Source organism: Lynx canadensis, chromosome A2 (genome assembly GCF_007474595.2).
Source record: "Lynx canadensis isolate LIC74 chromosome A2, mLynCan4.pri.v2, whole genome shotgun sequence".
NCBI classification, from domain to species: domain Eukaryota; kingdom Metazoa; phylum Chordata; class Mammalia; order Carnivora; family Felidae; genus Lynx; species Lynx canadensis.
This window is the reverse complement of record NC_044304.2, coordinates 73,749,770-73,763,921: the sequence shown is the minus strand read 5'-3', so window position 1 is coordinate 73,763,921 and position 14,152 is coordinate 73,749,770. Positions and strand designations below refer to the sequence as shown.

Below are 14,152 nucleotides of genomic sequence, written 5' to 3'. Positions count from 1 at the left end.
TTCAAAAGGAACAGTGCCTCCTTCCTCTTGGTGTGTGGACATCGTGGGGTTCTTGTAAATTCTAGACCAGACAGTCTTTCTCTTAAAGTTACTCCTGTCTCTCAAGGACTATAGCTGTGGACTAGAAGGTCCTAGTGCTATTACCATGAAGTAGTTGCCCTATTAGCAACATGGCAGATAGAGATAAAAACAATTAAGATTGACTCTAGGACAAGGGCAAGCCAACTCAATTCTATCAGGAACTACTTGCAAATTCATTGTTTTTGCTTGGGAAGTTATAAGCCTGGACTCCTCCACAGGCCTGCCCCTCACATTTGCAGGCCTAGGGCAACAGGACACATGGAAGCCCCTGGCCCACAACCCACCCATTTCTCTTTTCTCTCTGCTAGCTCTACTCAGATCATAAAAGACTTTTTCCGTATGCATATGGACATCCCAGCTCACCCAGCCTATTTCTGTCTTCCCTGACCCCTGCCAAACCACGACTCCTTGGCCACCCTTTGGATACACAGGTGGTATAATTAGCCCTCACTCAAAAGGACAGACCTGGGGAAGACAATTTATATTGACCTTAGCATTGGGGCAAGGAATTCTGGTGTCCCTGGTACCTAGAATATGGTTTTGAAGTAGGGGGGCATGGACTGTAGGTGGACACACCACTTGGGCTCCTGGACCTCTCATCCCCTGGGAAAGGCACAGACGGAGGAGGGCCAGAGCCAGTCCCATGAAAGCTAAAGCCAGAGCAGAGGCCCACCTGCCTGGGTCCAAGGGTAATCCACCCCAGCATATGATTTCCAGACCCATACCCCAACCCCTACTTCACTTTTCAGTTTCTACTTCCTTAACCTCCTTCGGCCCACTCCCCAACTGCTGCTTTTCACTCATGCATAAGAATTCCTAGTTCCTGTTTTTGAGTCATCCTGGATCTGACCTTGAAGCTAGTGTTACACAAAAAAGGAGATATTACATCTTTTTTAAAAGTCTACAGAACCTGAATATTTATGATACACCGCATCAAGATCTCCTAGCAAAGAAATGTAATTCTTGTCACCCATGGCTACTGAAAAATGACTTTCTGGATACACTAGTGGCACTTTTTATCTTTCATAGGCTGACAGATAATGGGATTGCAAGTTTCAAGCAGTAATCTCCTCATCTTATTGTGATTTCTGGGGGGGGGGGGGGGGGGAGACGACGTAGTTGAGCTCTATAGAGGACCAAACAGACAAGCAAAATAACACTCTGCCACAGGAAGTTCCCATCGTGGAAGAGATCTGAGGTCCCTTATACTCTTTCCAGGGGAACTGACATTGTTCCATTTTGTGATTAAGGACACCAGTGAAGAAGCAGAAAAGCAGCTATGAGATTTGCTCCAGAAATCAAATCCAGAACCCAAGTTCTTCCGCATTATGTGATACCGCAATATAATTTATTTAAAAAACTGATCTGATCTTTCTTCTTTGAAGTCACACATGCTTTCCATGTAATTTCCTTATGGTGGTTGTGGCATAATAAAAAATATTGAGCCTTTGTCCCAGTTTCTGGCACTTGGGTCCTAAAACCCTTGGAATCCCCAAAGCAATGAGAGTCTTTTGCATGCTAATGAGAGGACTGGCTGTTGGGGTCCCCTGGATCACTCCAGGATGGGGACCAGTCTCCAGAATGACCAAGCCTTGATTAGAAGCTAGGAACTTTCAGCCCTACCCTCCAACTCTAGGAAGGGGAGAGGGACTGGAGACTGAGTCAATGATTTAATCATTTGTGTGTATGTAGTGAAGCCTCCATAAAACCCGTAAATGGCAGGGTTCATAGAGTATGTGGGTTGGTGAGCATATCCCTGTGCTGGTCTGGTGGTGTACCCCAACTCCCTGTAACAGAAGCTCCTGTGCTTGAGACCCCCTCAGACCTCATCCTATATACCTCTTCATCTGGCTATTCATTTGTATCCTTTATAACATCCTTTATAATAAATCAATAAATGTAAGTAAAATATGTTCCCGAATTCTGTGAGCCAGTCTACCATATTACCAAACCTAAGGAGGGGGGGTCATGGGACCCCCCCCATTTATAGCTGGTAGGTAAGAATTATGGGAGGCCCAGGACTAATGACTGACACCTGAAGTGGGAGGCAGTATTGTAGGACAGAGCCTTTAGCCTGTAGGGTATGCACTAATGCGAAGTAGTATCAGAATTGAATGGAATCATTGAACACCAAGTTGGTGTCTGGAGAACCAAAGAATGGTTGTTGGTGTACAAAACAGCCCAGAGTGGTTATCTGGCACTGCCCTTTATTATGGTCATTTGTGTTGGTTTTTTCCTATTAGTTGTATTTCCTTTGAGAACCCAAACTGGGTGTTATTCGTATTTGTATTTCTTACAACACCTAGCACAGAGCCTAGCCCACAATAAAAGATGAATAGACAACGTGGAACGGGTTCCAATTTGTTGTGTTGACTGCTCCTCAGATCTTTATGATCATGCACGTTTAGGAAGGCTGAACTGGGCTGGGCTGGGCTATGGCTCATAGTGACAAGGCACTGAATCATGGCATTCACCAAGGACATGTCTCTCAAACCTTCTTACCAGCCTGCTGACTTGCCTGGACCCCTATACTTACCCCTGTTCTGTGACCACATCAGCAACTTGTCGCAGCTCCAGTTTCAGAGACTTTCCCCAAATACACGTATTTGTAGATCAATTACAATTGATCAGGAGAAAAAAGAAGAATGAGCATTCAGCCTTCGACATTTTTACTCTAGAGTCTCTTACAGCTGAATTTGAATGACAAGTTCAGTCTGTCCTTAGGGAATGAAACCCTTCCTCCTTCACCTCGCCTCCATCAAATCCTTAACAATAGCTATAAAACAGAAGACTCAGATCCCTAGCAGATCTCTAGGTAGGCTGGGGCAGGAGCAGGGAGCAGATTTTAACTGAAATTCTGCAGGCTTTGCAGGGATTGTCCACTATGGAATGGCCAGCAGACCTCAGCAATTCCCATGTCTCACAATGACTCTCTCTGGTAGACGTAGACCCATAGTCTCCTCTAAACACCAAACCACAGTGCAGTGAGCAGCAGAGGGCAGGCATCCAAAAGACACACCAGAAAGACTCAGAGGAATGGTGTCCAAATCTTTGTCTCCCCATATCTATGTCATTTATTGAGGAGAAGAGAATACAAAAGGGAGGGGAGGAGAGGAAAGAAGATCAGGGAAGAGTAGGGGAGGGCAAAGAAGGGAAGAAGGAGAGGAGGGGAGGGGGGGACAGCGGAGGGAAGGAGAGGACATCAACCAGGACAATGTGTAAGACAGCACAGCCTCTTAGCCAGCCAGGTCATGAACATGGGAGCCCACCAAGACTCATATTCTAAACTGTAGTTCTTCAGTTCAGCCTGGGTAAATTCATACTGGTTATAGCAAAGGATTCAAAAAAGCAAGACCTGACCGGGCTGCCAGAATCATAACCACAAAAGACAATTTTGTAGGTTTTGTGGCTATTTTCATTCACTCCCTGGATCAGAGTACATCTGACTCCCTACAGGATAATCTCCAGAATCCAGTCTATTCTCAAATGCCTCAAGTAGCAGGATTTTCACGGCCTCCCCTGGGAAGTCATTCTTAAAGTCGAATGGCCAGGGTATTTTGCCTTGATATTGAACATCCATCTTTCTTTCTCCTAACCTCATCCCTATTATCCTGTGGAATAAACCCCTGCCTTTGGCATTATTTGTTTCTCTAAGTATTTACCGATGCATTTCCCAGACATACTTACTGTACCATTTTGAGCATCTCTGCACTCGAGCTTCAGAGATCAAGAAACGGCTAAGAAATGCAGTGACAAATAAAGGCTCCGCCACCTGGCAGGCATAAACATAAATGAGATGTGAGCCCAAAATCTCAATAAAGAAGGGATCATCATCAATCCACCCTCTACGCAGAGCCCCACGACAACCAGAGAATTACCCTGCAGTGAGTGATGCTCTGCCAGTGGGACCCTGTTCTCCCCGTGATTCATTTTCACAGCCTAATGAGTTCTCCCTTCCCCAAAATGAGTTTATGAAATGCCAAATTTATCTTATCATATGTATCTTTAATTTCATTCACCCCACTTGGTATACTTTTTATCTCACTGTGCTATGGTGCCTGGTGTATAAATTCTCATTGCACAAACAGTGGAGCGTTAAGAGCTTGCCAGCTCCTTGATGTAAGTAGAGCAATCAGAGTGGGCTCTGAGCGTGGGCTGCCCAAGAGCACATTAGCCTTGTTTCCACCTTGATGAATGTGGGGAGATTCAGCTGTTTTCTCCGTACATTTAGAACTTTTTTCCACAATCCAGAAGAACTCCAGTAATTAAAAATGGCTACTCAACCACCTACTCTGGTCAAGAGGGTCTCCCTTCATCTCCCGTCCACACCCCACCTCCAGCACATACCCTGTTCGGGCCAATCTCCTTCAGACCTCTTACTCTGATGCCTCACCAAAATGTCCTTTCTTCTCCAGCAAATGGTCACCCAATTTTATAGCTGGACAGTTCCTTAGTTGAGACTTTTTTTTTTCTCCTTTCAGATAAGAGAGCTAGAGACTTGGAGAGAAAAGTTGGATCTGATACTTCCTTCCTTAATAAAGACATTCATTGAACACTTACTGTATGACAGAAGAAGCACCAGATGCTCTAGGAATATACAGGAGGGACCCCTAATTCAAAGAGGGAGACATTACTCTTTTCACTCTTGACCTCCCTTCAAGCCATTCTCCAGATTGTAGCCAGAGTGAGCTGTTTAAGCCATGAGTGAAATCAGGTCATTCCTCTGCTTAGGAAGCTTCAGGGACTTGCTATGCATTCAACTAAAATCCAAACTTTTTGTTTGTTTGTTTTCCTGTTTGGGCGCACAGTCATGCAAGGTCTAGCCCTGCCTACCTCTGCACCTCCACCTTTTCCACTCTCCATGGCTCACCAAATTCCAGCTCCATTACTAACTGGCTTTCAATTCCTACGATGCACCAGGTTCTTCTTTCCCTCTCAGAGCCTTCCTACATACTCCTTCCCTTTTGTTTCTTCAGTCCAAAATGCTGCCCTGAATCCTCTCAGTGACCCCCTACAGCGTCACCTGGCTTACCTGACTAGCTCGTTGTCATTTTTCAGGTATCAGCTTAACTGTCACCTCCTCAGCCTTCTATTACAGCAGATCCCCATCCCACCCTAAGGTCACTTTCATTGTTCTCTGGATTTTCCCTCAAGGCAACTCACACAATTTTTGCTATATGTTTATCTGTGCTTCCCTGTTTAGCGTTTGTCTTTCCAAACAAATGCTGTTAGCAATTAGTATGCTAAAAGATAAACTGAGGTACATTAGGTTTTTGAACAGTTTATTGGAACAACTATTGATCTGACTCAGGCAGTGCCAAACCAAAATTGGGTAGAGGTCAGGAGCTAAGGGAAAGACTTAGAGCATCGAGAAGACACAGAAACAGCAAAGAAATCACCTGCTTGGTTATAATCCGAGTTGCCTTATTTAGGGAAGTCTGGTTAGTTGTGATTTATTGTTCTTAAGTTTCAATTTCATAACCGCAAGGCATTTACAGAAATTGACTCTGGCTTGGGTTTCAGTTTGTTTGTGTAGGCTGCCAAGACGTTGGAGCCATTTCGGTCCAATGGTTGCCTTGTTCAATGACTCTAAAAATGATTAGACAAAATCTTTAGGGAAAAAAGGATCTTGTATGTTTTATACACAAAACACCCAGTTCAGTGCCTTCACAGACAGGCTCAACAAATACTTGTTGAAAGATGACTTCCTGAGGAGGTGACACTTGAGCTGAGTCCCAAAGGGCAGGAGGGAGTTAGTAGACAAAGGCAGGGGAGTGGCACTGCTGGCATCTGGTGAGGCATATGCGAAAGTCTGGAAGCATGACCATACAAAAACCATACGTTACCGAGTATGGTTTGAACACTGTGTGCAAAAGGAGGAATAGTGGGTGATGAGGTTGGGAATGCCTGCCAACGAACATGGACACTCTCCTGTACACCAGGGAGAGCTAATGAGTAGGTTTTTAAAGGAGCAGAAAGATAGTGCATTTGTATTTTTGTATTCTCTAAAGGTCACTTTGGAGAAAGGGTAAGAGAGGGAGGCTACTGCAGGCACCCAGTGGTGGATAACAAAGACCTGGAAAGAATGATTCAAAGGAGATTTAGAAAATCAGATGGGATTTAGTGATCAATTAGCTGTTGGGGTGAAGGAGAAGGAAGAATCCGAGATAACACCCAGAGAGATTTCTGGCTGAGGCCATGGGGCTGAAGGGCTATCATTAATTTAGAAGCACGGTCATAGAAATAACTTGGTTCTACAATATTTCCTTCAAGGTCGACACAAAGATTCACATGCTTCATCCTACAATGATTTTTCCCCTGCTCTGAACTCATCCAGCATTTCTTTTTATGACTGTACAACCTTCCCAAACAGGATGGATTCACTCGTATCCATCAGGGCCCTGCAGGAAACAGATGGCACCCTCACGAGGAGTAATTGGTAGAGTACACTGAATATTTACAAAGGTGTGGGGAGGGCACAGGCAAATCAACAACTAGCACAGCTAGTAATGGCTCGTCAGCTCTCCAATAGGCCTGGCCCACTCCTGCCCCGGGGTCACTGTCTGTGTTATCTTCCCTGCTTGAAATGTTCTTTCCCCAAATATCTGCATGGCTCGCTTCTTCCCCTTCTTAACTCTTTACTAAGACGTCACATTAGCCCGGACTCTTTAAAATTGTTAAAAGGCAAAACAAAACAAAACCTCTCCCCCTTTACCTCCTTGATTTGTCGCTAATCATTTATCACTACCTACCATACAATGTATTTTACAAATTTACCTTACATAAGATAAATGTAATGAAATAAAGACAAAGTCTTCCTCAGATGAAGTGACGTTGAGCCTCAACCTGAATGAAGTGAGAGAGTGGGCCATAAAAATAGCTGAAGGAAGAATTCAGGGGGTGGGGAACAGCATGGGCAAAGGCCCTGAAGTAGGACTGTGCATTCCGTGTTCTAAAAAACCAAGAGGGAGGGTGAGTCACAGAAGTTGAGGTGGGTGAGGGCTGGTGCAGATCATATCAAGGACCTGAACTTCATTAATTTTAATGAATTTAAAGTTAAATGGACACATGCCACTAGTGGTTAATATACTGGACAGCACAGGTGTGTACAATATCAAATACTTTAGAATACTTGAATAATTTTTTCCCAAAGGTATGCTGCTGCTACATAAATCTTCAGATTTACTCCTTTTTGCTTTCCCAAGAGATGTTGGTGCCTAAATAGGATTTCTCTGGGAAACTGCTGTTGCTAAGGTATTTTCCATACTTAGACTATGATAGCAAGTGTTCTAAAGAGCTGAGGCAAATAGCCACATGATTTAAGGCAGGAGGGGGGGAAGAAAAGAAAAAACTTTCAACTAAAATAATAAGGCAAAAGTTGGATCATGACCTAAATTACAATCTTTTTTAGGTTTACAAGGCATTTTTATCTTTGCTATGTTGAAAAGGTCTTCACTGTCAGGTGGAGCAGACACTTTCACTGAGAAACCTGAAGCAGGACAAAGGTGAAGGGACTGCCCAAGGACAAGAGCTGTCAGTCTAGGGCCTAAACTTCTGGCTCTGGGTCTCACTGTCTCATCTTGACAATGTGTATTAGTCCTGACTTCTCTTAGCTCGTCCAAGACCATTCCACATGATTCCCTGTGTACTTTTATAAATGAATTTACTGGTTCAATTTGAAAACTACACCCTCCTCAAGCATTTCATTTGTCTAAATTATCTAAAGATTATTTTTGATGAAGCTTATGTTTAGGAAGCTGTCCAAAAAGTATTTTATGGAGTTCTATTACTAGCTAGCTATAGTGTGCCTTAACTAATAACAGGTCTGGTGATTTTCTCTATTGATTTCCTGCTTCCAATTTTATTGATTTATGCTCTAATTCTTACTGTTTACACACACACACACACACACACACAATTATATACATATTTGACGTAGGTTGAATTATTGTTCAAAATATGTGTGGCCCCTCCCTCTAAACCACAGGAAAGACTATACTTCCTACCCCATAGACCTCAGGCTTGGTTGTATTTTTTTGGCCAAAGGTATGCTCCACTTCCAAGCACAAACTGTAAGAGCCATCATGTGCTTCCACCATGTTCTTTTTCCTTTGCCATGAGAATAGTGATGTCCCTGAAAGGGAATACTCCTTCAACCTGGATCCCAGAGTGAAGACGTAAAACAGGGCTATAGTCAGCCCACAGCCAGCATGTAAGATGGGTAAGCCACTCACTTTACTACTGACAGTCAATGAGATTTGTGGCATGTTTGTTACTGCAGCATATCCTTACCTAAACTGCCTAATACAATATACAAAAGAGGTAACTGTTTCTTTTTCAAAAATTGTTCAGAATATAAATATTGCTCTTAAGACTTCCTCTTTTCATGTAACATATCTTGAATCCTATGTTCTCAACTACTAGGTTAAGCTGCCTCTCCACAGTCTTGCCCTAGAAGGAAACAAAATACTACCAAACTACAAACAATGAAGACATTGCCATTACAAGTTGTCAGGCTAAGTGAGGGTTGGAGAAAGGAGTTTTGTGATCTTAGATTCACTCTGCATATTGTAACATAGTATTTATCCAGTGGTTACAGGCAAAGGGCTGTCAATAAAGCTAATCACGAGGTTCAGTCAGACACGAAACTTAAAACTATTTTGGACCCTTATTATTTTCAAACCAACATTAAAACGCTCTTTTCTACCATCTGCATGCATCCCTACCCCATTATTCTCCTATCAAACTGAAGATCTTTTTTTGTGTTTTCTTTTTGGGAGACCTAAAGGAATCTCCAGAAAACAGCTTAACAGAAACAACAATGTAAGTAGTGTGCCCTGATTAAAACCAATGCTTACCCAAAATGTGACAAACTAACTTGATCAGAGAGATATATAAGAAAGCCTTGTAATCGGGGCACCTGGCTGGCTCAGTCAGTAGAGCTCGCAACTCTTGGTCTCAGCGTTGTTAAGTTAGAGCCCCACATTGGGTGTAGAGATTGTTTAAAAATAAAATCTTTAAAAAAAAAAGCCTTATTATAATCCCAAATCCCCCTTTTTAGCAAGAACTAACACTCGGTTTCATGTTCTACTATGAGTTAGGCATTGCGTCTAAGGCTCACATTCAGCACTTGTGAAGCTATGTGTTAACATTAAAGCTCTCTCTTTGAAGTAGCTTTATTTCTTTCATTTTGAAAATAATGCGCTCATAATAGTAAACCAGGAAAATTAGTACAAATATTTTTAAAAAGATAAATTAGGGGCGCCTGGGTGGCTCAGTCAGTTAGGCGTCCGACTTCGGCTCAGGTCATGATCTCGCGGTCCGTGAGTTTGAGCCCCACGTCGGGCTCTGGGCTGATGGCTCGGAGCCTGGAGCCTGCTTCCGATTCTGTGTCTCCCTCTCTCTCTGCCCCTCCCCCGTTCATGCTCTGTCTCTCTCTGTCTCAAAAATAAATAAACGTTAAAAAATATATATTTAAAAAAAAAAAGTTAAATTAATTGGGGCAAGTGGCCGGCTCAGTCAGTAGAGTGTGCAACTCTTGATCACAGGGCCGTGAGTTCAAGCCCCACACTGGGCATGGAGCCTAGTTTTAAAAAAAGAAGATAAATTAACCATATTCTCACAACTCAGAGACATAAGCACTACCAAAATGTTGATGCTTTTCCTTCCTGTCTTTGCTTCTATGCATATGGTTCTCTTAACTGAGATCGGCGTTTATATAATTCACGTTGTCATTTAACGTTAAGTCATAAGTATTTCCCATGTGTTTATAAAGTCCTAGCATTGTATTCCATTATATAGATATCACAATGTATTTAGCTATTCCCCTCTTCTTGAACGTTTTAAGTAATGTCATAATAAGCAACTTGGTATACAAATCTTTGCCCACGCTTTCTAGTATTCGCTCATTATTTATTTACGGTAGTTTTTTTTTTAATGGAATCACTGAGTTAAAGCCTATGTAATTCCTTTGTCCAACCCTAACTTAGCCTAACAAAGATGTAATGGCAGTGTCTTCATAGTTCCAAGGCTTTTGATGTATATTGTACTAATTGCCTCTGGACCCAAATAACAAGAAATCCCACCATAAGCCCACACATCAAAAGGCCACCGATGTCAAACACAAACACACACACACACACACACACACACACACACACACACAGTGCATTTATTAAAGAATATATGGATACCAGAATCAATCAGGACCCAGGACACAACATTATCCATAACCCTAAACACCCACTTTCATGAATAAGACTATTCCAGCCCCAGGGACACACAGCTTCACCTCTCTCGCCAGATGTCCTTAAAACACAAAAGTAACCGCATCTGAATACCCGTAAGATTTATGAGTTATGCCACTGCCACATCAGAGATGGACACTTCTCTGGAGAGGTAGAAAGCACATAGGTAAGAGAAGACAAATTAACCTGACAAGCCCTTCCTGTCAACATAAATGCAGTAGCTTCTTAGAAAAGAAAGTACCATTTGCTAGTAGTACTGTGTGCCTACTTTCTGATTTCCCTTCATGCTAGATGTATAGTCCTAACATACTCAAGAACTGGTGTTCTCTTTGCAGTGAGAAGGAGCACTTTGCAATGTTAACCAATTTATATTACTCTTACATTTGATTCTATGGAGGTAAAGATATAACATGCATGATGCGTGATAACAGTTCTTTGTTACCGACTTCGTGGACATTGATACTGAACAATTTTGAATAGCTTTATGTTTATAAAAACATTTGCTAATATTTAATTAAACACTTAAAATTAAACTAAAATTTATTTAAATAAGTCTTATCTAAAATTCTGATAGTCATTATTTATAACTCTCATTTGCCTTTAAATTTTAAAGTAATTCTGAATATTTTAGATGAAAATAACTCTCTAAAAACATATATAATACATAACTTTAATTTTCCATTTCTTACATTTAGCTTAATTTACATGTGTAATGGAGAGATTTTCAAATGTATATCCTTTGAGTACAATTACATACTTAAGTATTTAGATAAATAGCATATGAGCTTCCATTTATATTCTCTTGCTGGGCTCCTAAATGTCAGAGATAGGCCTATGGTGAGGGGTTGACAAATTTCTCTCTACCAGCAGTATGTGAGTCCACATTTTCCCACACCAAGTTTAAATCTTACTTCTGATAATTCTCAGTGATTAAGTAAAATTTTTCATTTCCTTTGCTTTGATTACTAGTGACGATGAACTTTTTAAATATATGTTAACTAGTCACTTGTAAATTCTCTTCAAGTAATCTATCTCTTCATACACTTGGCCCATTTTAAATTTAGGGCATTAACATTTTTTCTTATTGATTTGAGTGAACACATTATATATTAAATATATCCACCCTTAGTCATATTTCTTGCAAATGTTTCCCCAAATTATCAATTATTTTACATTTTTATTTATATTTTTTACATACATTTGTATACAGTCAAATCTATCCATCTTTTCTTTTGTGATTTCTCCTATGGAGTTTATGCTTAGAATACCCTTTCCCACTCAGAAATCAGATAAATGTTAATCTTAATTTTCTTCTAGTACTTTCACTTCTTTAAACACAATGCACTCACTAATGCACCTGGGATTTATTTGGACATGACATAAATTCATGATTGCATTAATTTTTTATATGTAGCTATCTAAATCTTTCTCAGTGACTTGAAATGCTTCCTTTATTGTGTACTAACTTTTGGAGTTTGCTTCTAAAGAAATATATTCCCTTCTAGGGGTGCCTGGGTGTCTCAGTCGGTTAAGTGTCCAACTTTGGCTCGGGTCATGATCTTGCGGTTTGTGAGTTCCAGCCCCGTGTCCGGCTCTGTGCTGACAGCTCAGAGCCTGGAGCCTGCTTTGGATTCTGTGTCTCCCTCTCTCTCTGCCCCTCCCAAGCTCATGCTCTGTCTGTCTGTCTGTCTGTCTCTCTCTCTCTCAAAAATAAATAAACATTAAAAAAACTTTAAAAAAATAAAAATTTTTAAAAATTTAAAAATACATTCCCTTCCATTCATCTATGAGTGTATTCTTGAGCCACATTAACTAATTATTGCACAGATACAATATTCTAAATTTCTCACGAGATTAGTCCTTCTCTTTCCATTCATCTTTTCATGCTTTTCTCCCTTTCTCATCTTTCTATTCTTGCAGGTGAACCTTGGAGTCAGTCCTCAATTTGCTGCCCCTTTGGGCTCTGCCTTGACTGGAAGTAAAGCCAAAACCAGGAGACCACCTGGTAGAGGTATGGGAGTGGGTAATCCTTAAAAATAAGTCTAAGTCTATTTAATATAGTTGTCTACTTACTACAAGATTACTCCTAACTCTAAAATCAGTCTCTGGAACTTTAGTACCCACAACTATTTTGTTATGTATGGAAAGTGCATAGCTTGTGGTCAAATGGACTATCACATTGACCTTAGACAAGACAAATGAACTTAGACAAGTTATTTAACTTCTCTGAACCTCAGCTTCCTTATCTGTAAATAGAAGTGGGTAAAGCTGACCTCACAGAGCTGTTGGGAGAATTAAGAGATCATGTAAGTAAAACAGCCAGCATGGGGTCCAGCATATGGTGAGTGCTCTTGAAATGTTAACTTTTTTCTCCCATTTTAGCATTCTTGCTGTGCTATTCCAGAAGCATGCTCCTAGTCCTGCTCTGTATCTTTCTTTTTTCTTTTTCTTTTTTAATTTTAGAGAAAGACAGAGAGCATGACTTGGGGAAAGGGACACAGGGAGACAGAGGGAGAATCCCAAGTAGGCTCCATGCTCAGCACAGAGCCCCAAACCAGGCTCGATCCCACAACCCAGTGATCATGACCCAAGCCTAAATCAAGAGTCAGATGCTCAACCAACTGAACCACCCAGGGGACCCCAGGCTCTGTATCTTTCAAGGCATTAGGGTGTCTTTGCAAAATATATTCTTCTATGGTTTAAATAGATATGTCTCCCCAAAATCGTATGTTGAAATTCTAATACCCCATGTGATGGTTGTAGGGGTGGGGTCTTCAGGAGGTGATTAGGTCATGAGGGCAGAGCCCTCACTAATGGAATTAGTGTCTTTAATAAAGAAGCCCCCAAGAGCTGCCTGCCCACCTTCTGCCATATGAGAACATAATGAGAAGTTGCCAGTCTGCAACTCAGAAGAGTTGCAGAGCATGACCAGACTGGCACCCCAATCTGGAACTTCCCATCTCCAGAACTGTGAGATATAAATTCCTGTGGTTTATAGGCCACCGGTATGTGGTATTTTGTTCTAGCAGCCAAACAGACTAAGACAGATTCTAAGATTGACTCCTCGGAGCATTCAAGGATGTCACATGGACTGACCCTTAGCTATCTGTAAGAGGAAAGGAAAAAAGTCAACCTTCAGCTTTTGTGGAATCCTGAGTCACTCTATTTCACTGTTGGGGCCATTCGGCTATGTTCTTGCCTGCAGAAGTTCTTCTGCCAGCCACAGAGAAGTGCGAATAATTTAAATGATTCAAGCCAGCTTGTCAACATGTTCTTCAGATCTTTCTACATAGATATTTACTCTTTGATCTTTCACAAGATGGATCATCCTCAGCCAGGCAGAGAAAGTGATTACCCTGGATGATTATCCTGGAACTGACACTAAATTGGAACCAGTTTCCTTTCTCCATGAGAGCATTACTCCAATAACAGGAATTATGTGTTAAAAAGAAAAAAACAGAAACATAAAGTCATTTTCTCTACAAATTGCCCTAAGTTAGAGCCAGAAATCTCTAGACAGAGCCAACAGTACCACACATTGTAAAACAGTCTTTAGCAAGGTCTCATCAACCCTGCCCTGCCTCACCCAGCCTTGGCACAAGCCCTCATCCTATCCCAGCATAGCCGCAGCACACTCAGCCTTGATCCAAGCTGTGTTACCTGTTGTTACCTCAGACCTGAGCTCCATGCTGCCCTCACCCCCCTCACCCAGGCCGGCTCTAGGCACTGTCCTCCTCGTCAAGACTGTGAAATAAATGCTTTCTGCCTCTGTAGTATGATAAAAAAATAAATATTTGGTCTTCATCCCTGATTCCTGGCACAGA

General features: G+C 41.6%; 1 long non-coding RNA gene across 2 annotated transcripts in view; it reads right to left on the bottom strand.

The window, feature by feature from the left end:
* LOC115508734 overlaps positions 1–13,764 on the bottom strand; it is a 48,616-nt gene extending 34,852 nt beyond the window's left edge. For both annotated transcript variants that reach the window (XR_003967096.1, XR_003967097.1), the window contains exon 1: positions 13,462–13,764. This is a non-coding gene — a long non-coding RNA (uncharacterized LOC115508734). The remainder of the gene's footprint in view (positions 1–13,461) is intronic.
* Between the last annotated feature and the right edge of the window lie 388 nt (positions 13,765–14,152).